Source organism: Aquarana catesbeiana, linkage group LG04, assembly GCF_042186555.1.
Source record: "Aquarana catesbeiana isolate 2022-GZ linkage group LG04, ASM4218655v1, whole genome shotgun sequence".
Taxonomy (NCBI): Eukaryota; Metazoa; Chordata; class Amphibia; order Anura; family Ranidae; genus Aquarana; species Aquarana catesbeiana.
Genome location: NC_133327.1, coordinates 63,292,227 through 63,315,798, shown reverse-complemented (window position 1 = coordinate 63,315,798; position 23,572 = coordinate 63,292,227).

Below are 23,572 nucleotides of genomic sequence, written 5' to 3'. Positions count from 1 at the left end.
CATCCCGGTATAACCCCGGAAAGCCGAGGACGCATATATGCGTTCGGTCGGCGGGAAGGGGTTAATAATGCTTAAAGTGAAACAATAAACGTGAAATATTCCTTTAAATTTCGTACCTGGGGGGTGTCTATAGTATGCCTGTAAAGTGGCGCATGTTTCCCGTGTTTAGAACAGTCCGAGAGCAAAATGACATTTCTAAAGGAAAAATAGTAATTTAAAAGTACTCGCGGCTATAATGAATTGTCGGTTCCGGCAATACACATAAAAGTTCATTGATAAAAACGGCATGGGATTCCCCCACAGTCCATTACCAGACCCTTCAGGTCTGGTATGGATATTAAGGGGAACCCCGCGCCAAAATAAAAAAAAATGGTGTGGGGATCCCCCTCAAAATCCATGCAAGACCTGAAATTTTAAGGGGAACCTCGCGCCAAAATAAACAAAAATGTTCGTGTCCCATAGACTTTAACAGTGTTCGCGTGTACGAACAAATTTTTTATCTGCAGTTAGAACTGCAGATAATACTGGGGTGCCATGAAGTAGCTCTGCAGCAAATGTGTGCAAACTAAACCCCTGTGTTTTAATGTGCTTTTTAATGTTGCCCTTCCATGTGCTCCTTGCTGCCAGTTATAGGTGGGAGCAGTGGGCGTTTGTTTGTACTGTTGGAATACTGGTGGGGGGATGCACTGGATACCTTTGCTGCCATTGTGCTATGTGCTGGATGTCCAGTGAGCCTGTGGCTTTAAGGAGGGGTTGGCTCCTTTCAGGTTCACCTGCCCTCTACCTATCCATTTTAATGCATGTGCTTCTACTATGGAGACTCTCAAAAGTTAGGACTGCAGATAATACTGGGGTGCCATGAGGTGGCTCTGACGCTTACGTATGTATTTGCTAATGTCTAATAATAAAGCATAACCCCTGTTTTTAACCCATACTGTTAGACAGGATAATTTGATTGTTTGCAGGCTGGTCAGTAAGTTGAGCTGGGAATTTTCTTTTGTTTTGTTTTTAATACTGTACTTGCTGGGGTACCTAGTTCCACACTAAACAGACTACAGTATGTCCAAAATTTGGCTACCAAAATCCTGACTTGGTCTAGTGAAAGTGATTATAATCCTTTAGAATCACTTTAAGCTATGGTTTATTACTACTTTAGGCTGGGTAACAGAGTCCTAACTTGAATTATTACACAGCATTTTTGCCACCTACAAAACCTTCAACCCATGGAACAAATAGTGGAAGCCTCAGCAAGGAAAAATGCTCTGCTGGATCTATTATTTCAAGCAACATGGACTGCATTACAGATGTGCAGGTTAGAGACAACTTGGGTAATAGTGATGATTGTGTAATCATATATGCCATAAGTTACATGAAGGAAAAGCATGTTGGTATGACAAGAATTCTAAATAAAAAAAAAAAAAAAAAACTTAATTCAATACGCTAAAAACCTTACTGCACAACACCCAATGGCGCTAATTATTTGCAACAAAGAGCACACAAGGCAAGCGGGAGTGTTGAATTGATGAAACAATGACTGAAAAGATTAATTAAACAAGAGCATTAGTCATTGTATTTCATTGGGCAACAAGCATACAAGAACAAATCCAAAACCTACATGGCTAAAAAACAAATCAATGAGAAAAAAAAACATGCCATTAAAAATTACAAAATTGAAGGGACACCCTTGGCGTTCCATATTTAGAACAACAAGAAATGCATAGGAGCAATTAGGGCACCTAAAATAGAATACGGGAAACACATTGCTACAGCAAGTAAAACAAATCTGAAAAATGTTTTCAAATATATCAATGGTAAAAAGGTTATGAAAGAAAAGATATGCCTCACAACAGATAAATATATGGAAAGCTGGTCACAAATGACAGGGAAAAAGGGAAGTGTTAAATATTTTTTCTCTTTTTACAGATAAAAATAAAGGGATTGACAGGCTTCACTGTAATAAAACATAAGTTAGGGATTTAGGGAAAAAAAAAATACTCACCTAGGTGGATGCAGCATGGATCCAATGTTACACCTGTCCCCCGCCAGCTCTGCACTGACCACTGATTGCTCAGTTCTCAACATTATGTGAGCAGCCGGGGACCGTCGGTCTCTGCCGCTTGCTTTGCCCCTCCCCCCTTACTGGAGCGCTGAGCAGTGAAGGGAAGCAGCTGTCTCGGGTTCTCAGTGGCTCACTGAGAGGCTGAGCCAGCTGCTGGTCCAGGGTTCTAGGTGGATCCCGACCAAAAGATTGTCAAAGCCTGAACTGGCTCTGTGATATCAGCTGACAGTGGGATTTAGCCCGCTATCTGCTAAAAACAGATCACAGGAGTGCAGAACAAACTGCACTCCTATGATCTATAGGAGAAATATAGCCAAAATATTGTAGCTTTGGATATACCGCTACTTTAATGATGTTTCATTGAAAGTACCTCAGTGGTTGACTGAAAGCCAGTTACAAAAGAGGCTAGAGAATCTTAACATGAACAAATCACCAGCTCCAGGTGACTTACACCCACAAGTCCTTAGGGAACTTAGTGCAGTTATAGCCAAGTTGCTATTTCTAATTTTTAACCACTTCACACCCGCATTCCGTCATATGATGTTGCAAACTTTGAGTGTTGATATCTGAATGATACCTGTTACAGGCATTATTCAGATATCTTCTTTTACAGCTGGCGATTACCTGATAAAACAATCATAGCGGATGTTCGCTTTTACAGGTGGCGGAAGGGGACATCCCCCTTTCTGCCACCCTCCAGTGCTTCTACCGACTTGCCCATGCGATCCGCGAGCCAGAGAAGGAATATGCCGCAGCCCCCGGCAGTCTGAGGCCCAGGCATGACGTTATGCCCGGCCTCTGCATTTGAAAACATTCCGTTGCCTCGGAATGTTTTCTGCGAGCAAGCCTCCGTCCCCGTGTGCTTGCTTGCAGAAGCAAACTCCTATGTAGGTCACGCCCACATGTAAATGGAGTTCAAACCACTCATGTAAGGTATCGCCACAATCATTAGAGCGAGAGCAATAATTCTAGCGCTAGACCTTCTCTGTAACGCCGAACAGGTAACCTGTAAAAAAAATGTAAACGTCTCCTAAGGGGATTTTTATGTACGGAAGTTTGGGGCCATTCCATGAGTGTGTGCAATTTTAAAGCTTGACATGTTATCTATTTACTCAGCGTATCTTTCACATTATGCAAAAAAATTGGGCTAACTTTATTGTTTGTTTTTTTTTAATGCATGAAACTGTTTTTGGCTGTTGGCATTCGGATAACTTTCAAATTCTTAGATGTCTTCCCCAGGAAGTGGAAGATACAGGGATATGGGAATTGTTAGAGAATAAAATTCACACAAACATACACATACATAGGTAAAATGAAAAGACCTGGGTCTCTTTCAACCTTATAAGCTACACTACCAGTCAAAAGTTTTAGAACACCACAATTTTTTCAGTTTTTATTGAAATTTAACAGTTCAAGTCCAGTGAATAACTTGAAATGATACAAAGGTAAGTAGTAAACTGCCAGAGCTAAAAAAAGTTTAGGTTAACAAAAACTAAAAATTCATATACATTTCAGAGTACAAAAAGGACTTTTTCATAGAAGAAGTAATGGGTTAACAACTCACAGTTCTGCAGGAATGTAAGTAAATTAAGCCTTGAGCCCTCATTCACACTGAACGAGGCTTTGATATCGCTTGACTTCATCTGAACTCACACGATTTCAAAGCCACAATTTAGTCCAACTTCGGGGGACCTGAAAGACATTTGTGCGGGTTCACACACAGATGTCTATTGAAGTCGCCTGGAAATTGGTACGAAGCTGCAAAGTAGGCTTTGCACCGATTGGGATGATGGTATTGCAAGCTGCCCTGTCATATCGCATGTCAAATTGTACCGGGGGCTGAAAGTTCATACTAACAATTTCTACAGGTGTCCCAACTTTTGTTGATTGCTTACAAGCTCTCTGTCTGAATGAAAGCAGTGTTGAAACAGACTGTGTTACTATACCCTCTTAAGCAAAATTTGGACAGTATTGTATTGCAGGAAGTAGTATATTGCTCTCAAAATGGTGAGAAAAATGCAGTTAACAAGGGAAGACAGACAAACCATTATAAGCCTTGAAAGCTTATGTCTTTCCTTTAGAGAAATTGCAAAGACAGTCAAGGTGTCAGTGAGCACAGTTTCCTACACCATCAAAGGGCACTTGGAAACTGGAGGAAACTGACAGGAGGAGGTCTGGCAGACCCAAAGCCACAACAGAATCAGAAGACAAGTTTCTGTGAGTCAACGGCTTGAGTGACAGGCAGCTCAAAGGACAACAGCTTCAAGCACAGCTTAACACTGATCAAAGTAAGCAAGTCTCAGTTTCAACTGTGGAGAATTCAAGCTGGAGGTTTGACAGGTCAGTTGGCTGTAAGAAAGCCATTAAAAACATGGCAAAATAAGAAAGATACACCTAATTGGTCAGGTGTTCATCCTACAGCAAGATAATGACCCAAAATGTACCACCAGGCTGTGTCAGAACTACCTTAGAAAAAAAGAACGAGACTGTAGACTTCAAATCATGGAATGGCTAGAACGGTCCCCAGTCTTAAACCCAGTGGGGCCAATGGAAAAAAAGTTTGGGTGGGGGGGCGGCAGACAGTATAACCCCCCCCCCCCTGGTTGGTCGGTCAGTCAGTAGCACTTACCCCATAACCGGCAGCTTCCCTTGCTCAGTTCTCCTGCTCTCCATGGGTCATCACGGCAATGGCAGCTTCCGTTTCCTCCCTCCTTCTCGGCGGCCCATCGGGAGTCTTCTCTTTTCGGCCATTTGAAAAATGGGTCTCACACCCGTTCTGATTGGCCGGATTGAGGATCAATGTTTCAACAGCGAATATTCATTCGCTGTTGTAACACATCTGGGTGGGCTTCATTCGCATTCTCTGTGACCCGAGCCCACCCTATTTTGAAGCCCATTAGAGCCTCTGGCTCTAATCAGGTGCTTAAAAAAAACCCAGCCGCTGTAATTCATGCGCACGGTGACCTGAAAGGGGCCAGATGCATGAATGGGGGGGGCACGGCGGTCGAGGATAGATGCACGCTATGCATGCATCTATCCATTACATATAGGGGTCGGAGTGGAGAGAGGGGGCGGTGCCTGCGGGCCCCTAAAGGACGGGCCGCTACTGCTTAAACCCCATCGAGCTGGTTTAGGATGAACTGGACAGAAGGGTGAAAGCAAGGTAACCTAGTAGCGCAACACATTTGTGGGACCTTCTGTATTGGGAAGAATTTTCCGAACAATATTTGATTTTTGTTGTAGAAAGAATGCCATGGGTGTGTTTGGCAGCTATATTTGTAAAAGGTGGCTACTTTGATGAGTCAAAAATTTAGATTACATTTTGTTAAAAAAAAGATTCAGTGATTTATTTTATATTTCAAATTGTTTATTTGTTCCATGGTTTATTTTCAGAGTACATTGAGACGTAAATAAGACCTCAGATCTCATATTTGGACTTAAATGCAATAAAAAAGACGTAAAACTGCATAAATTTCAGTAAAACTGGAAACATGGGGTAGTTCTAAAAATTTTGATCAGTAGTGTATGTACCTGTCTAACTGTAACTGCTCAATCTGTGGTCTTCCAGCTGTTGCAAAACTACAACTCCCATCATGCCTCTGCCTTTGGGAGTCACATACAGACAGTCTGTCAGACTAAAGATCAGTCTACAAATGTGAATACACTATCAACGGCAGCACACTCCATTAATGCGCCAATTGTTCCGAATGATGAAACCTCTACAGGTGTTTATACAAATGACTTTGTGTATAAAGTGGAAAACTCTTTATCAGAACTGAAGATTTACACTGAGATTGTGTTACAAGATGTCCCATGCAAATTGTGAGTAGATTCAGGGTATACATATTTCAGAAGAAATGTTTACCTCATTATGGCCGCACAATGCTCCTTCAATAGCACCCTGTGATATCCAGTTGGTAGACTACAACAAACAAGTTGTGGAAGTTAACCACTTTAAGACCGAGCCTCTTTTTTAGATGTGGTGTTTACAAGTTAAAAACATTTTTCTTTGCTAGAAAATTACTTAGAACAGCCAAACATTATACATTTTTTTTCTAACACCCTAGAGAATAAAATGGCGGTCGTTGCAATACTTTTTGTCACACCATATTCGCGCAGCGGTCTTACAGGCGCACTTTTTTTGGAAAAAATACACTTTTTTGAATTAAAAAATAAGACAACAGTAAAGTTAGCCCATTTTTTTTATATATTGTGAAAGATAATAATGTTACGCTGAGTAAATTGATACCCAACATGTCACGCTTCAAAATTGCACCCGCACGTGGAATGGCGACAAACTTTTTCCCCTTAAAAATCTCCATAGGTGACGTTTAAAAAATTCTACAGGTTGCATGTTTTAGGTTACAGAGGAGGTCTAGGGGTGGAATTATTGCTCTCGCTCTACCGATCGTAACGATACCTCACATGTGTGGTTTGAACACTGTTTTCATATGCGGGCGCTACTCACATATGCGTTCGCTTTTGCACGCGAGCTTGTCGGGACGGGACGCGTTAAAAAAAAAAATTATTATTATTTATTTTACCTTTTATTTTTTATTTTTACACTGTTTTTAAAAAAATAAAAAATTGTCACTTTTCTTCCTATTACGAGGAATGTAAACATCCCTTGTAATAGAAAAAAGCATGACAGGACCTCTTAAATATGAGATCTGGGGTCAAAAAGACCTCAGATCTCATATTTGGACTTACATGCAAAAAAAAAAAAAAAAATTGTCATTTTGAAAAAATGACAACAAAAAAAATGTGCCTTTAAGACGTATGGGCAGAAGTAACGTTTTGACTTTGCTTCCGCCCAGCAATTGTATGGAGACAGGTGGGGGCCATCTTACCCTCACTCGTCTCCATGCACAGCAAGTGAGAGAGACCACTTTTATCTTCTAGCGGGCCGCCCGCTGAAAACGAGAATACCGGGGTTATGGCAGCTAGCTACTGCCATAACAACGATATCCTCGTTCAAACAGCCACCGTATAACAACGTAAGTGGTTAAGGGTATTTGCTTTGTCCCAGTGAAATATGGAAATTTCAGAGGATGCTTACGCTTAATAATTACTAAGGGACAAAGTGCAAGTTTGCTGGTTAGAGAGTGGTTTGAACCCTTTGGAATTTTTTGGGAGTTCATAATGTATCTCCAGTTACTCTACAGAAGGTGATAGAGGACTTTAGTGCTGTTTTTGAAGAAGGCCTTGGCATGTATAAAGGCCCTCCTGTTTCTTTCAAATTAGACCCTACAGTAACCCCAATCAGGGGCGGATCCAGAGTCTAGTCTTGGGAGGGGCACTGCCAGAAAATACGTTTTTTTGTGGGCAATTTATCGAGGAAATGGCTGGTGTTGGCGCTTCAATTATCCCAGCACCATGGTTGTTATTTCTATTAATATATTGTAATATAAAATTTAATGGTTCAACTCACCATAATGCAGAATCAGTGGGAGCCCTGAGCATGTCACTTGCCACCGTCGCCTGCCACACATTGCGGATTATCACTTGCCACGTCACCTGCCACATGTTGCAGATTGTCACTTGCCTGCCACCAGATGCGGATTGTCACTTGCCATGGCACCTGCCACACATTGCGGATTTTCACTTGCCTACCACCAGATGCAGATTGTCACCTGCCACATGTTGCGGATTGTCACTTGCCACGTCACCTGCCACACATTACAGATTGTCACTTGCCCCGTCACCTGCCACACGTTGCAGATTGTCACTTGCCACGTCACCTGCCACGCGTTGCAGATTGTCACTTGCCACGTTACCGGCCACACGTTGCAGATTGTCACTTGCCACGTCACCGGCCGCACATTGCGGATTGTCACTTGCCACGTCACCTGCCACCAGATGTGAATTGTCACTTGCCACGTCAGCTGCCACACATTGCGGATTGTCACTTACCTGCAACCAGATGCAGATTGTCACCTGCCACATGTTGCGGATTGTCACTTGCCACGTCACCTGCCACCAGATGCGGATTGTCACTTGCCACGTCACCTGCCACACCTTGCACATTGTCACTTGCCACGTCACCTGCCACAAATTGCAGATTGTCACGTCACCTGCTACCAGATGCGGATTGTCACTTCCCACACATTGAGGATTGTCACTTGCCACGTCACCTGGCAGATTGTCACGTAGCTGCTAAGGTGGTGTTTTGCTTGCCTCTTGCTTCTTTGTCCCAGATCAGGCAGCAGAGAGATAATGTAATCTCTCTGCTGCCCACACTGCCTGAACATTGAGGGCAGAAGTTACTGCAGGGATGCAGGGCAGTGAGAGATGATGTCATCTCTCTGCTCCCCTGCACGCCGGCTCGCTGATTGGCCAGCCGTCCCCACTCACACCTAGCCTGCTCTCACCCGCCCACACACTGAGCCACACGCCCACCCACAAACCAAGCCGCCCGGTGCTCCCGCAGAGCCAGCCTCTCTCTCATCTGCTCGGGGAGCCGCCCGCTCCCTCATCCGCCCGCTCCCTCATCTGCTCGGGGAGCCGCCAGCTCCCTCATCCGCCCGCTTCGTCATCTGCTCGGGGAGCCGCCCACTCCCTCATCCGCCCGCTCTCTCACCCGCCCGGTCCACAACAAATTTCTCGGGGGTGGCAATTGAACCATTGCCCCCCCCCCGGATCAGCCCCTGACCCCAATTCATATAAAACCACGCAAAGTTGCATTGGCTCTCAGACCAAAAATTGATGCTGAGATTGCACATTTTGTGGAGCAAGGTATACTTGAACCTATAACACACACCTAGGGGGTGTACCCCAATAGTTCCAGTATTGAAGCCAAATGGTGATGTTAGAATTTGTGCTGACTATAAATGTACAATCAACAAAGCACTGCAGGAACGTCCCTATCAAATTCCAGCTGTACATGAAATTCTGACTACGTTAGCAAAAGGGAAGGTGTTTGCCAAACTGGATATGGCACAAGCTTACCAACAATTACCTGTGGATGATGACGCTGCGGATGGACAAACAATAATAACACTTAAAGAAGCTTTCCGAGCAAAACGTTTGCAGTTTGCACTGCTCCCGGCATATTTCACAAATTAATAGAGGACCGCTTATCTTATTCCAGGTGTAGTACTTTATTTTGATGATGTTCTTATTGCAGTGGATAGCATTCAGTCTTTGGCTTCACAACTACAAATTGTTTTGAAACGTTTTCTTGATGCTGGTCTCAAACTTAAAAAAGAAAAGTGTGTTTTTTGGGGTAAACAGCATGGATTTCCTTGGATACAGAATTGATGAACACGGAATTCATCCAACTGATTCTATGGTTGAAGCTATCCATAAAGCTCCAGTCCCAACAAACAAGAGCTGCAAGCTTTCCTAGGGTTACTTAATTTTTACCATTCTTTTCTGCCTGACAAAGCCACTGTTGCTGAACCCCTGCATCTTTTTCTAGATAAAGATGTTCCATGGAAGTGGACTGACGTTCATTCTACAGCTTTCAATGCTGCAAAAAAGCTGTTATCTTATGACAGTGTATGTACTTGTATACTATGATTTACATAAAAAACTCACTCTTTGGCATTGGAGCTGTATTGAGTCATGTTTTGGAAACTGGTGTTGAGGCTCCTATTGCATTCCATCCTAGGACCTTGCCTACGACAAGGAGGAGTTATGCTCAAATTGACAAGGAGGCTTTAGCTATTGTGTCCGGGGGAAAAAAGTTTCATGACTATTTGTATGGGCGGAGGTTTACCATCGTAACAGACCATAAGCCTTTGCTGGGTCTGTTTACCAGATGTACTCCCACTCCTCAAATTCTTTCCCCACGAATGCTCAGATGGTCACTCATGGTCACTCTTGAAGAGAAGTTCAAACCATTTTTAGTGCGCCAACATGAACTGTCTGCCTATAAAGGTTGTCTATTATGGGGAAACAGAGTGATAATTCCAAAGGCAGGACAAGCTCAAGTACTGCGTGCTCTCCGCAAAGGACATCCTGGAATAGTCCGCATGAAAGTGTTAGCCAGAAGTTATGTTTGGTGGCCTAAAATGGATGAAGTTATTGAGAAGTGGGTACAGAACTGTGTACCATGTCAATCCACCCGTCATGCTCCACCTAAAGCCTCAGTACATCCCTGGGAGGGGGCTGGGTCACCTTGGTCATGGTTGCCTATAGATTTTGCGGTGCCTTTTCAGGGACAGATCTTTTTTTATTTGTCAATTCCTTCTCAAAATGGCTGGAAGTTGTATCAGTTACATCTCCCACCTCAGCCTCTGTCATAAGAGTTTTAAGGAGGCTGTTTGCTACACATGGGTTTCCAGATACAGTCGTGTCTGATAATGGAATGCAATTTACCTTCTCAGAATTCAAAACCTTTATGGCAAGCAATCTTATTTGACATGTTACGATTGCACTATTTCACCCGTCATCAAATGGTCAAGCTGAACGTATGGTTCAGACCATCAAAGACTCATTAAAGAGAATTGTTCAAGGAAATTGGAATCAGAGACTTGCAAATTTCCTTCTGCAACAACATGTGACACCATGCTCAAGCACTGGTTGTAGCGCAGCAGAGCTCCTAATGAACCGTCATCTAAAAACATGTTTGTATCGTTTACACATTGATCTGACATCGGAGTTACAAGAACAGCAATAACTGTATTTATAAAAGGATGCTAATGTTTATGTGAGAGTGTTTGAGCCTGACAGTGCTGTCTATGTCAGAAACTATATATACACATATATGCCAGCGCACAGGACCAATGATAATGCAATGTAACATGCAGTTAAATATACAGTAGGCTAAGGATAAAAATACGAATAAGACTATAATAGCTGGGAATTATAAAATGTCCATGACAATTAGCCACTGTGGTTAAAAACTGTGCTAGAAAAACGAAATGTCTCTGTGTAAGAACCAGCGCTGAGGGCAGGCTTTCCAGGTGAGCGAAGTCAGCTCTCTAAGTAAACATGAGAAGAAAACAAAAGAAAGCACCTCCTGTAGACACAAGCACCATTGCCGGTATCCAACGAGGCCCAGCAGCATAGTTTCTGACATAAGAAGAAAACAAAAGAAAGCGCCTCTGAGTGCAGGTATTTATTTGTAACAGTAAACAAGTAATCCACACTTACAGGGAGGTAAGGAAAGATCAGCTTCGAAGGGGAACAACTCCTGGATCAGTCCCGGCGTCCATAGCAAGGATAGTCTGCAAAGTAGCTCCGAAGGGATGGCCGCGGTCCCCCGCAAGGAGAAAGAAGCAGCTGGCCTGGATGGACATTCCGTAGTCTGACAAGGCGCTCATGGGCGTGTGACGTCACCGGAGTGGAAAGGACCTTTTCACTTCGGTGACGTCACACGCCCACGAGCGCCTTGTCGGACTACGGAACGTCCATCCAGCCCAGCTGCTTCTTTCTCCTTGCGGGGGACCGCGGCCATCCCTTCGGAGCTACTTTGCAGACTATCCTTGCTATGGACGCTGGGACTGATCCAGGAGTTGTTCCTCTTCGGAGCTGATCTTTCATTACCTCCCTGTAAGTGTGGATTACTTGTTTACTGTTACAAATAAATACCTGCACTCAGAGGCGCTTTCTTTTGTTTTCTTCTTATGTCAGAAAGTATGCTGCTGGACCTCGTTGGATACCGGCAAAGGTGCTTGTGGCTACAGGACCTTTGTCATACAAAGTACAAATTACTGATGGTAGAATATTATGAAGGCACGCTGATCGGAACTGAGAAAGAAGTGGTGAAATTGTACCTGCTGCTGATTCTAGTGTACTGGGATTCCAGTGATGCCAGATCATGGTGAACCATTGGTTGATACAGGTGCTATTACTTCAGGTAATGTTGTTGCAGAGCCAGTTTCTCTCAGCCCCTCTGACACAGCACAAGAAGAAGAATTGCACCCAACTGAGGGTCCCAGGGAACTGTCTCAAACAGTGGTCCTTAGGCGTCCAAGGAGAAATATTCACCCTCCCAGTTATCATTCTGCTATAGCTATGTATTTTTAGCATCTATGGTTCCTGTATGTCTGTGTTGGATTAAAGGGGTTGTAAATCCTTGTTTTTTTTAAATAACAAACATATACTAACCTCCACTGTGCAGTTCGTTTTGCACAGAGTGGCCCCGATCCTCATCTTCTGGAGTCCCTCAACGGCGCTCGTGGCTCCTCTCCCACAGGAAACCACCTAGGAGAAGGGCTCACAGAATCCTCACCCCCCGGCGCCCGTGTCATTGGATTTGATTCACAGCAGCGAGAGCCAATGGCTGCGCTGCTATCAATCTATCCAATCAAGAGCCGAGACAATGGGCAGAGAGGGTGATCGCATCTCCGGTGTGGGAATGAACAGGCTCAGGTGAGTAAAATGGGGGGGCTGGTCAGTAACAGAAGTTTTTTCACCTTAATGCATAAGATGCATTAAGGGGAAAAAACACGAGGGTTTACAACCCCTTTCAGTAAAGAAGTCCTGTGAATGCCTGTCAATGTCTATGGCTCAAATTCATTTAAAACACACAAAAGTATGTGCAGTGAAATTAGTGCTTATCATTGTATTCTTTGCATGAGCTTCCAGATTACCACATCGTCTGTAAACTATACAGGCTAAAGGCCTCTTTCACACGGGGCGGATCTGCTCAGCAGGGGCGGATCCAAAGTCTAGTCTCGGAAGGGGCACTGCCAGAAAATAAGTTTTGTTTGGGGGCAATTTATCGGGGAAGTGGCTGGTGTTGCCGCTTAAATCATCACGGCACCATGGTTGTTATGGTGTCAGGATGATTGAAGCGCATTATTTCTATTATTACATTGTTATATAGAATGCAATAGGTCAACTCACCATAATGCAGAATCAGTGGGAGCCTTGAGCATGTCACTTGCCACGTTGCTTGCCACCAGATGTGGATTCTCACTCGCCACGTCACCTGCCACACGTTGCGGATTGTCACATTCCACGTCACCTTCCACACGTTGTGGATTGTCACTTGCCACGTCACCTTCCACACGTTGCAAATTGTCACTTGCAACGTCACCTGCCACACGTTGTGGATTGTCACTTGCCATGTCGCCTGCCACTAGATGCGGATTGTCACTTGCCACGTTGCCTGTCACCAGATGCGGATTGTCACTTGCCACGTCGCCTGTCACCAGATGCAGATTGTCACTTGCCACGTCACCTGCCACACGTTGCGAATTGTCACTTGCCATGACGCCTGCCACCAAATGCAGATTGTCACTTGCCACGTTGCTTGTCATCAGATGCAGATTGTCACTTGCCACATCATCTGTCACACGTTGGGGATTGTCACTTGCCACGTCACCTGCCACCAGATGTGGATTGTCACTTGCCACGTCACCTGCCACGCATTGCAGATTGTCACTTGCCACGTCGCCTGTCGCCATATGCAGATTGTCACTTGCCACATCACCTGTCACACATTGCGAATTGTCACTTGCCACGTCGCCTGTCACCAGATGCAGATTGTTACTTGCCACGTCACCTGCCACACATTGCGGATTGTCACTTGCCTGCTACAATTGTCACTTGCTGTGTCACTTTCCTGTTAAGGTGGTCTCTTGCTGCGTCCCAGAGTCAGGCAGCAGATTACCAGTCAGGCAGCAGAGAGATGATGTAATCTCTCTGCTGCCCGCGGCTGCCTGCACAGTGAGGGCGGAACTGCAGGGATGCAGGGCGGGCAGTGAGAGATGATGTCATCTCTCTGCTCCCCCACCTACCGACTCCCTGATTGGCCAGGAGCCCGCTCACACACCGAGCCGCCCAGCTGCTTGCCCGCTCTTATACCTGCCCGAGCCGCCTGGCCCGCTCGCACTCTCACCCACGGAGCCACCCACCCGCGGAGCCACCCGCCCACTCACTCACCTGCATACTAGGAGGGGGCAATTGCCCCGTTGCCCCCCCGTGGATCCGTCCCACCTGCTCAGTGGAGCGCTCCGTTGATCTCTGCTGAGCCGGCAGATGACAGGTCCGTCTCTGCTCACTGAGCGGGGAGGGACCATGTCAGAGCCCTGCTGATTTCTATGGGGAGATCGGACAAAAATGTTCATTTTCATCAGATCTCATCCAATGGGCCAGACAGATGGCTGAACGTATCACCATACATCTATTTTTAGCGAATCAGATGGCAGGCGGATGACACATCTCCACTGACATCCACCTGCCCATAGGAGTCAATGGGTGGCCCAGCTCGCATCCACCTGAAAAAAGGACAGGTGGATCCGAGAGGACTTATCACGTGAAAGGGGCCTAAAAGTTGTAGCTACCTAAACATATCCCTAAATAATGTTATTATTGAGCAATATCTGCTTGGCTGTGTTTCTGTTATTATGATAAAACTTCCTATGCCAGGTGGGGTTCCCATTAAAGGTGTTACAATATTGTCATGCCCACCTTTAGCTGGCAACACCTACTTTATCACTGCAATGTGCTATGTGCGCCACATTCTGCCCTTTTGATGAATGTCCCTCTTTTTCAAGTTCAAAACTTTGAAGGTATGCATTATTGCTCCTAACTTTGCATCTGTTACGTAAGCTGCAAGTTACAGTTACTCCTTTCCTGATCATTTAGCCAACTATCCAATTCTGTAATTGTCCCTGTTGTCCTTGGTGAATTATGGGTGATTGATTTCACTCTACAGTTAACCATAGATCATTTAAAATAAAGACCTTTGTTAATTGCAACAATATGAATAAAATTTATCTAATTACATGTAAGGCTTGTGCAATACAATACGTCGGCCGAACCACTAGGAGACTTCGGGATCGCTTACATGATCATGTTTATGATATTGAAAAAGAACATGGGACTAATGTAGCTAGACATTTTAATGAGACACATAGGGGGACACTTCTTTATTACAAATACAAGGTATAGAAAAAATTTGTACACCTAGAAGAGGTGGGGATAATTTTAGAATACTTTGTAAGTGAGAGATATTCTGGATATTCTCCTTGTAAACCAGGAAACTGGGGAGGGGCTGAATTTTGAATGGAATTTGACCCATTTTTTATGATTGACTTAATGCACAGTTTTTTTACTATCAGTCAGCAATATGTTTTCCATGTATTTATTTTATATGTTTTAAAGGTTGGGAGATATTTTGTTATAATACGGGCACATCAGTTCAAGTGAAGGTGTCATTGTTCTGCCTATTATATCATATATATATATATATATATATATATACACACAGTGGCTTGCGAAAGTATTCGGCCGCCTTGAACTTTTCAACCTTTTGCCACATTTCAGGCTTCAAACATAAAGATATAAAATTTTAATTTTTTGTGAAGAATCACCAACAAGTGGGACACAATTGTGAAGTGAAACGAAATCTATTGGATATTTTAAACTTTTTTAGCAATTAAAAAACTGAAAAGTGGTGCGTGCAAAATTATTCGGCCCCTTTACTTTCAGTGCAGCAAACTCACTCCAGAAGTTCAGCGAGGATCTCTGAATGATCCAATGTTGTCCTAAATGACTGATGGTGATAAATAGAATCCACCTGTGTGTAATCAAGTCTCTGTATAAATGTACCTGCTCTGTGATAGTCTCAGGGTTCTGATGAAAGCGCAGAGATCATCATGAAGACCAAGGAACACACCAGGCAGGTCCGTAATACTGTTGTGGAGAAGTTTAAAGCCGGATTTGGATACAAAAAGATTTCCCAAGCTTTAAACATCCCAAGGAGCACTGTGCAAGCGATCATTTTGAAATGGAAGGAGTATCAGACCACTGCAAATCTACCAAGACCTGGCTGTCCCTCTAAACTTTCAGCTCAGACAAGGAGAAGACTGATCAGAGATACAGCCAAGAGGCCCATGATCACTCTGGATAAACTGCAGAGAACTACAGCTGAGGTGGGAGAGTCTGTCCATAGGACAACAATCAGTCGTACACTGCACAAATCTGGCCTTTATGGAAGAGTGGCAAGAAGAAAGCCATTTCTCAAAGATATCTATAAAAAGTCTCGTCTAAAGTTTGCCACAAGCCACCTGGGAGACACACCAAACATGTGGAAGAAGGTGCTCTGGTCCGATAAAACCAAAATCGAAGTTTCTGGCCACAATGCAAAACGATATGTTTGGCGTAAAAGCAACACAGCTCATCACACTCAACACACCATCCCCACTGTCAAACATGGTGGTGGCAGCATCATGGTTTGGGCCTGCTTTTCTTCAGCAGGGACAGGGAAGATGGTTAAAATTGAGGGGAAGATGGATGCAGCCAAATACAGGACCATTCTGGATGAAAACCTGTTGGAGTCTGCAAAAGACCTGAAACTGGGACGGAGATTTATCTTCCAACAAGACAATGATCCCAAACATACAGCAAAATCTACAAAGGAATGGTTCACAAATAAACGTATCCAGGTGTTAGAATGGCTAAGTCAAAGTCCAGACCTGAATCCAATCGAGAATCTGTGGAAAGAGCTGAAAACTGCTGTTCACAAACGCTCTCCATCCAACCTCACTGAGCTCGAGCTGTTTTGCAAGGAAGAATGGGCAAGAATTTCAGTCTCTCAATGTGCAAAACTGATAGAGACATACCCCAAGTGACTTGCAGCTGTAATCGCAGCAAAAGGTGGCTCTACAAAGTATTAATGCAAGGGGGCCGAATAATTTTGCACGCCCCACTTTTCATTTTTTTATTAGTTAAAAAAGTTTCAAAAATCCAAAAGATTTCGTTCCACTTCACAATTGTGTCCCACTTGTTGGTGATTCTTCACAAAAAATAAAAATTTTATATCTTTATGTTTGAAGCCTGAAATGTGGCAAAAGGTTGAAAAGTTCAAGGGGGCCGAATACTTTTGCAAGCCACTATATATATATATATATATATATATATATATATATATATATATATATATACCCTGTTTCCCCGAAAATAAGACCTAGCGTGATTGTTGGTGATGGCTGCAATATAAGCCCTACCCCCCCAAATAAGCCCTAGTTAAAGTCCTTTTAGGTCTTATTTTCAGGGTAGGGCTTATTTTCGGGGAAACAGGGTAGGGCTTATTTGTGGGGTAGGGCTTATATTGCAGCCATCACCAACAATCACGCTAGGTCTTATTTTCGGGGAAACAGGGTATATATATATATATATATATATATATATATTGAGGACGGAAAGTATTCAGACCCCCTTAAATTTTTCACTCTTTGTTATATTGCAGCCATTTGCTAAAATCATGTAAGTTCTTTTTTTTATCATTAATGTACACACAGCACCCCATATTGACAGAAAAACACAGAATTGTTGACATTTTTGCAGATTTATTAAAGAAGAAAAACTCAAATATCACATTGTCCTAGGTATTCAGACCCTTTGCTGTGACACTCATATATTTAACTCAGGTGCTGTCCATTTCTTCTGATCATCTTTGAGATGGTTCTACACCTTCATTTGAGTCCAGCTGTGTTTGATTATACTGATTGGACTTGATTAGGAAAGCCACACACCTGTCTATATAAGACCTTACAGCTCACAGTGCATGTCAGAGCAAATGAGAATCATGAGGTCAAATTAACTGCCTGAAGAGCTCAGAAGAGACAGAATTGTGGCAAGGCACAGATCTGGCCAAGGTTACAAAAAAAAATTCTGCTGCACTTAAGGTTCCTAAGAGCACAGTGGCCTCAAATTTAATCCTTAAATGGAAGACGTTTGGGACGACCAGAACCCTTCCTAGAGCTGGCCGTCCGGCCAAACTGAGCTATCAGGGGAGAAGAGCCTTGGTGAGAGAGGTAAAGAAGAACCCAAAGATCACTGTGGCTGAGCTCCAGAGATGCAGTCGGTAGTTGGGAGAAAGTTGTAGAAAGTCAACCATCACTGCAGTCCTCCACCAGTCGGGGCTTTATGGCAGAGTGGCCCGACAGAAGCCTCTCCTCAGTGCAAGACACATGAAAGCCCACATAGAGTTTGGTAAAAAAAACACCTGAAGGACTCCAAGATGGTGAGAAATAAGATTCTTTGGTCTGATGAGACCAAGATAGAACTTCTTGGCCTTAATTCTAAGTGGTATGTGTGGAGAAAACCAGGCACTGCTCATCACCTGTTCAATACAGTCCCAACAGTGAAGCATGGTGGTGATAGCATCTTACCGTGGGGGTGTTTTTCAGCTGCAGGGACAGGACGACTGGTTGCAATCAAGGGAGATGAATGCTGCCAAGTACAGGGATATCCTGGACGAAAACCTTCTCCAGAGTGCTCAGGACCTCAGACTGGGCCGAAGGTTTACCTTCCAACAAGACAATGACCCTAAGCACACAGCTAAAATAACAAAGGAGTGGCTTCACAACAACTCTGTGACTGTTCTTGAATGGCCCAGCCAGAGCCCTGACTTAAACCCAATTGAGCATCTCTGGAGAGACCTAAAAATGGCTGTCCACCAACATTTACCATCCAACCTGACAGAACTGGAGAGGATCTGCAAATAGGAATGGCAGAGGATCCCCAAATCCAGGTGTGAAAAACTTGTTGCATCTTTCCCAAAAAGACTCATGGCTGTATTAGTTCAAAAGGGTGCTTCTACTAAATACTGAGCAAAGGGTCTGAATACTTAGGACCATGTGATATTTCAGTTTTGCTTTTTTAATAAATCTGCAAAAATGTCAACAATTCTGTGTTTTTCTGTCAATATGGGGTGCTGTGTGTACATTAATGAGGAAAAAAAAAATGAACTTAAATGATTTTAGCAAATGGCTGCAATATAACAAAGAGTGAAAAATTTAAGGGGGTCTGAATACTTTCCGTCCCCACTATATATATATATATATATATATACACACATATACACACAAGGAGGTGTGCTGTATCTTTTTTGTAGTTCTTGTTGTTTGTTTTTTTAAATTCTGGTAAATGTGATTCTAGAAATGCAGGCCTCTTGAACCCATTGGGAAAGAGAGCCCTGACTGATGGGGGCATAACCAGGGCGGAGTATGGTGACTAGGGGTCACGGTGTATTGGTGGGGGGACGGGGTGGGGTTGGGCCTGAGCTCACTAAGGTGATTGCCCCAAGGGATTCTGGGCCTTTTGGTGAAGAAGATCGGTAAGAGCTGGCTGAACCCCGCCCTGTCCCTCCAACCATGGACACCGAGCTTCTTCTGGCCAGGGTCCGAGAGATGGCTCTTCAGGGTCAGGCAGGGTGGCTTTTCTCCCTCCTGACTCCTGGGGATTCCTCTCCTATTCCCACACCTGATCCCCCTCAGGACCCCCCCCCCCAGGGTTAGAAGGCGAACTCGGCCGCCTTCCCGCCTCAGCCCCAGCCCCTCTAGGGCCTCCTATTGCTCCCCTCCACATCTGTCCTCTCCCTCTCCCCCTCCTTCACCTGTCTTCCCCCTGCCTGCTCCGGCGGGGAAGCACCCTTCCTCTGTCCCCCCCCGTTGTCTTCCGGCACGGAGGAGGTCCCCTGCGCGGGCTAAGGCCTCTACTCGGGCCTCGTCGCGCTGTCCCCGCTCACGCAGCCCCCGCTCCAGTGTTCGCCCCGCCCCCCCCCTGCTAATGTAGGAGGCGGCCGGGCTGGAGCCGCAGCGCTTCCCGGCCCCCCCCTCGTCCTCTGAGTGCTGCCAGCATGCCGTTGCTCGCCCGCGCGGATGGCGGGGGGGTCCTGAGCGGCCGATCCGTTTATTCCTCCGCCGGGCGATCCTCGGACACGAAGGGGAGGAGGAGGCGAATCGGTCCGCCGGCCGCCGCTGCGTCCTCTGCAGCTGTCCTCGGAGCTGGCGATGCTCGCTCTGCCGGGGACTTGGAGCCGGACCGGCGCCATCTGGTGGACGGAGCACTCCCTGCGCCTGACAGGGCGGGAGATTTGAATCTCCACACACCACAGCTGGATACTAGGCACGCTGGACAGCACAGCAGTGTGGTGTGTGGAGAGGGGAATGATGTGCCACAGCACTATCCCCCTGCGCCCGCCTGGGCAGGCATGTTATCGCAAGTGCAGGATCTATCCTGCGGAGTTCCTTCTGTGCCCGGCAGGGCAGGGGACAGGTATTTTCCCTCCACGTCCCAGGATGCGGGGGTTGGCGCAAGGCACATCTCCCCTGCGCCCGACAGGGCGGGCAATGTGCGGTTAACCCCTCCCCCTCTGATACTCCGTGCCCACCGGCAGCCTCCTGCGCCCCGCAGGGCGGAGGCCAGCCGGGTGCGTTTGACCTCCACCCCGTCGGTGGGGCAACCGCTTCCCTACGTGCCCGTCCGAGCTGGCGGTCCTGATGGGATGCCCGCATCGGTTGCCCGACCTCATCCCCCTGCGCCCGTCAGGGCAGGAGATCTCGGCTCCAGACCCGGGCTGGCGGCGGCATCCGCCCCGGGTCAAGCAAGAGGAGCTGGCAGGTGTACCTGCCGTTTCTCAGCCTCTGTCCATGGTCAGTCGGATTCGACCGGGTCCGTGGTTGGACCCCCGCCCTTGGACCTTTCCTTGAGTCGGGACAGCACAGCAGATTACGCAGCCCGCCTACGCTTGCAGTCTTCTGGAATCGCCTTGGAATCGGATTCGCTGCCGGGCCCGGTGGCCGATCGTCCATCACCCGCGATGCCTCCTCGACCAAGTGAGTATGACTGCGAGTTAATTTGGGGTAGAGCTGCTGATGCTTCCGTATCGGGCCCGGAGGACCGCATAGCGTCGGTTGTAAAATCAGTTCTCTCTAGTATGGGTGTCTCGGGATCGCCCAACCCCACCTCCGCTTATGGGGGTGCGTTGTGGGCTGTGTCGCCGACGGGTACCCACTTGGTGGAAGAGACGAAAGAGAAGATATGGCGTCGCGAATTCATCGACTTTCTTACCCTCGTTCCGCCGGATAGGGAGACGATCGACAAATCTCTACGGGTTGACATATCGGCGCAGGGTGACAAACCCAAACAGCTTCCTAGAACGTTCGGGAACTGGCTGCAGGGGTTTTGTGCCTATGCGGGAGTGCTCAGTGAGCGGTTCCCGGAGTTGGCCACCTCGTTATTTTGCTATTTAGACCTTTTTTGGGGTGCATACAAGGTCTATGGGGGTCAGTGCTGGTTCCATTATGACACTCAATTTCGGCAGAAAATGGCGGCACGTCGGGAATTTCGTTTTGATTGTCAGGACGGTAGCCTGTGGTTGCTGCTTATGTGCCCTCACAGGCCTTCGTCCTTTCAGTCCTCGGTCGGCGCCCCTCAGTCCGGAGCGTCGGCCACTCAAAAGAAGGGTATCTGCTGGCTTTTCAACGAAAGCCACTGCAAGTGGTACTCCGCCTGTCGTTTCAGGCATGAGTGCTCCAGTTGTGGAGGGGCTCACCCCGCCAGTAAGTGTTTTCGAAAGGGAAAACAATCGTTTTCCAGACCCGGCGCCAAGACTGACCTTCCTAAGCCGGAGGACGCCGGTGAACGTCATAGAGATGCTTCCTTGGCTAGACCGGTACCCCCTTCGTAGAGAGGCCCTGATTCTGCGGGACGGTTTGGACCGCGGTTTCTGGATCCCCTTTACCCCGTCAGACGCCCCGACCATGTCTCATAATTTAAAATCGGCAGAAGAATTCGAGTCCGTCGTGGCCGAGAAGCTCTGGAAGGAATTGGAACTGGGAAGAATGGCAGGCCCCTTTGATCTCCCTCCTTTCCACAACCTGAGGGTATCTCCTCTCGGTGTGGTCCCAAAAAAGGCGCAGGGAAAATTTCGCCCCATTCATCACCTTTCCTACCCTTCTGGTTCCTATGTGATCGATGGCATTGACAGGGAGGAATCCAGAGTGCACTATGCATCCTTTGACAGGGCGCTTCAGCTGGTTAGGGCAGCGGGGCAGTCTGCCCTTCTGGCGAAAGCGGACATTGAGTCCGCATTTCGCCTCCTCCCAGTCCATCCGGACTGTTTCCACCTCCTGGGTTGCTACTTTCAGGGTAGCTATTTTTTCGACATGTGCCTTCCTATGGGTTGTGCCATCTCGTGTTATTTTTTTGAGCTATTTAGTAGCTTCCTTGACTGGGTGGTCACCCAGGAGGCGGGTATTCAGTCCCTTCTGCATTATCTTGATGACTTTCTTTTTGTGGGTCCAGCGGGCAGTGGGCAGTGTCTGCGGCTGCTCACTGTTTTTCAGGATACATGCCGGCTTTTCACCATCCCACTGTCCGCTGACAAGACGGAGGGCCCCGTCACAGTCCTGTCGTTTTTAGGTATTGAGATAGACACGGTGGCGATGGTTTTTAGGTTGCCTAGTGACAAGTTGTCCAAGCTCCTCTCGTTGGTCCGCTTGGCGAAGGGGGCGAAGAAATTACAGCTGAAATAGCTTCAGTCGTTGTTGGGTCATCTGGTTTTCGCCTGTAGGGTCATCCGGATGGGGAGGGCCTTCTGTAGGCGACTGTCATGGGCCAAGAAGGGCATAACTGCCCCTCACCACTATGTCAGGATCACCAAGTCTATGAGGGATGACTTGGGGATATGGCTATCATTCTTGCAGACTTACAATGGACAGTCGTGCTGGTTGCGGGAGGAAGTGCCGAACCCACAGCTGGAGTTATATACCGATGCTGCAGGCTCCTGTGGGTTCGGCGCTTTCTTTCAAGGGGAATGGGCTGCTGAACGCTGGCCGGCCTCATGGGCCCACATGGATTTGTTGCGGAACCTCACCCTGCTGGAGCTGTTTCCAATTATTGTTGCTGTTGAGCTCTGGGGTGACAGGTTGCGCAATCACCAGGTGGTCTTCTGGTCGGATAACATGAGTGTGGTGCAGGTGGTGAACAAACAGTCAGCCAGTTCTCCTCTGGTCGTTTCGTTGCTACGGTTTTTAGTTTTAAAATGTTTACATTTCAACATCTGCGTTAGGGCTAGGCATGTGCCGGGTGCCTCTAATGACATTGCCGATGCTCTTTCTCGTCAACAGTTCTGCCGTTTTCGAACACTGGCTCCGATGGCTTCTTTGGAGGGCCTCCCCTGTCCGGCCCACTTATGGAACCTCATTTCCGGCGTTTGACAGAGCTCCTTCGGTCGTCGCTTTCTTCACGGACGTGGGCGGCGTACTGCCGAGTTTGGCATGAGTGGGTCCAGGCGTCGGGCGGTGAGTTTAACATTTATTCCCCAGATGACCGTCGTTTAACCATATTTGCCTATTTAGTCTTTCTGTCGGACAAAGGCGTCTCCGGGTCGACGGTTTCATCCGCGTTGTCGGCCCTGTCATTTTGGTTCCAGCTCTTAGGGTGGGAGGATGTAACTAAATCTTTCCCTGTCCGGCGGGTTGTCCGGGGTTGGAAGCGGGTTACGCACCTCCCGGATACCAGGCGCCCTATTTCCATTCAGATTCTTTTGGCCATCTTGTCTCTTCTTCCGAATGTGTGTTCATCGGAATATGAGACCCTCCTTTTCCGGGTAGCCTTTTCTTGGGCTCTCTTTGGTGCCTTTCGCATCGGTGAATTGGTGTCAAAATCAAAATTGTCCCCGGGGGGCATCCTATGGGAGGTCGTGTCGTTGTCGCACCGCAGTGTCACGATTTTATTGCATTCATCCAAGACTGATTGTTCTGGCAAGGGTCGCCGGGTAGTCTTGCATTATTGCGGCGGCCCCTTTTGTCCGGTGTCCCTGGC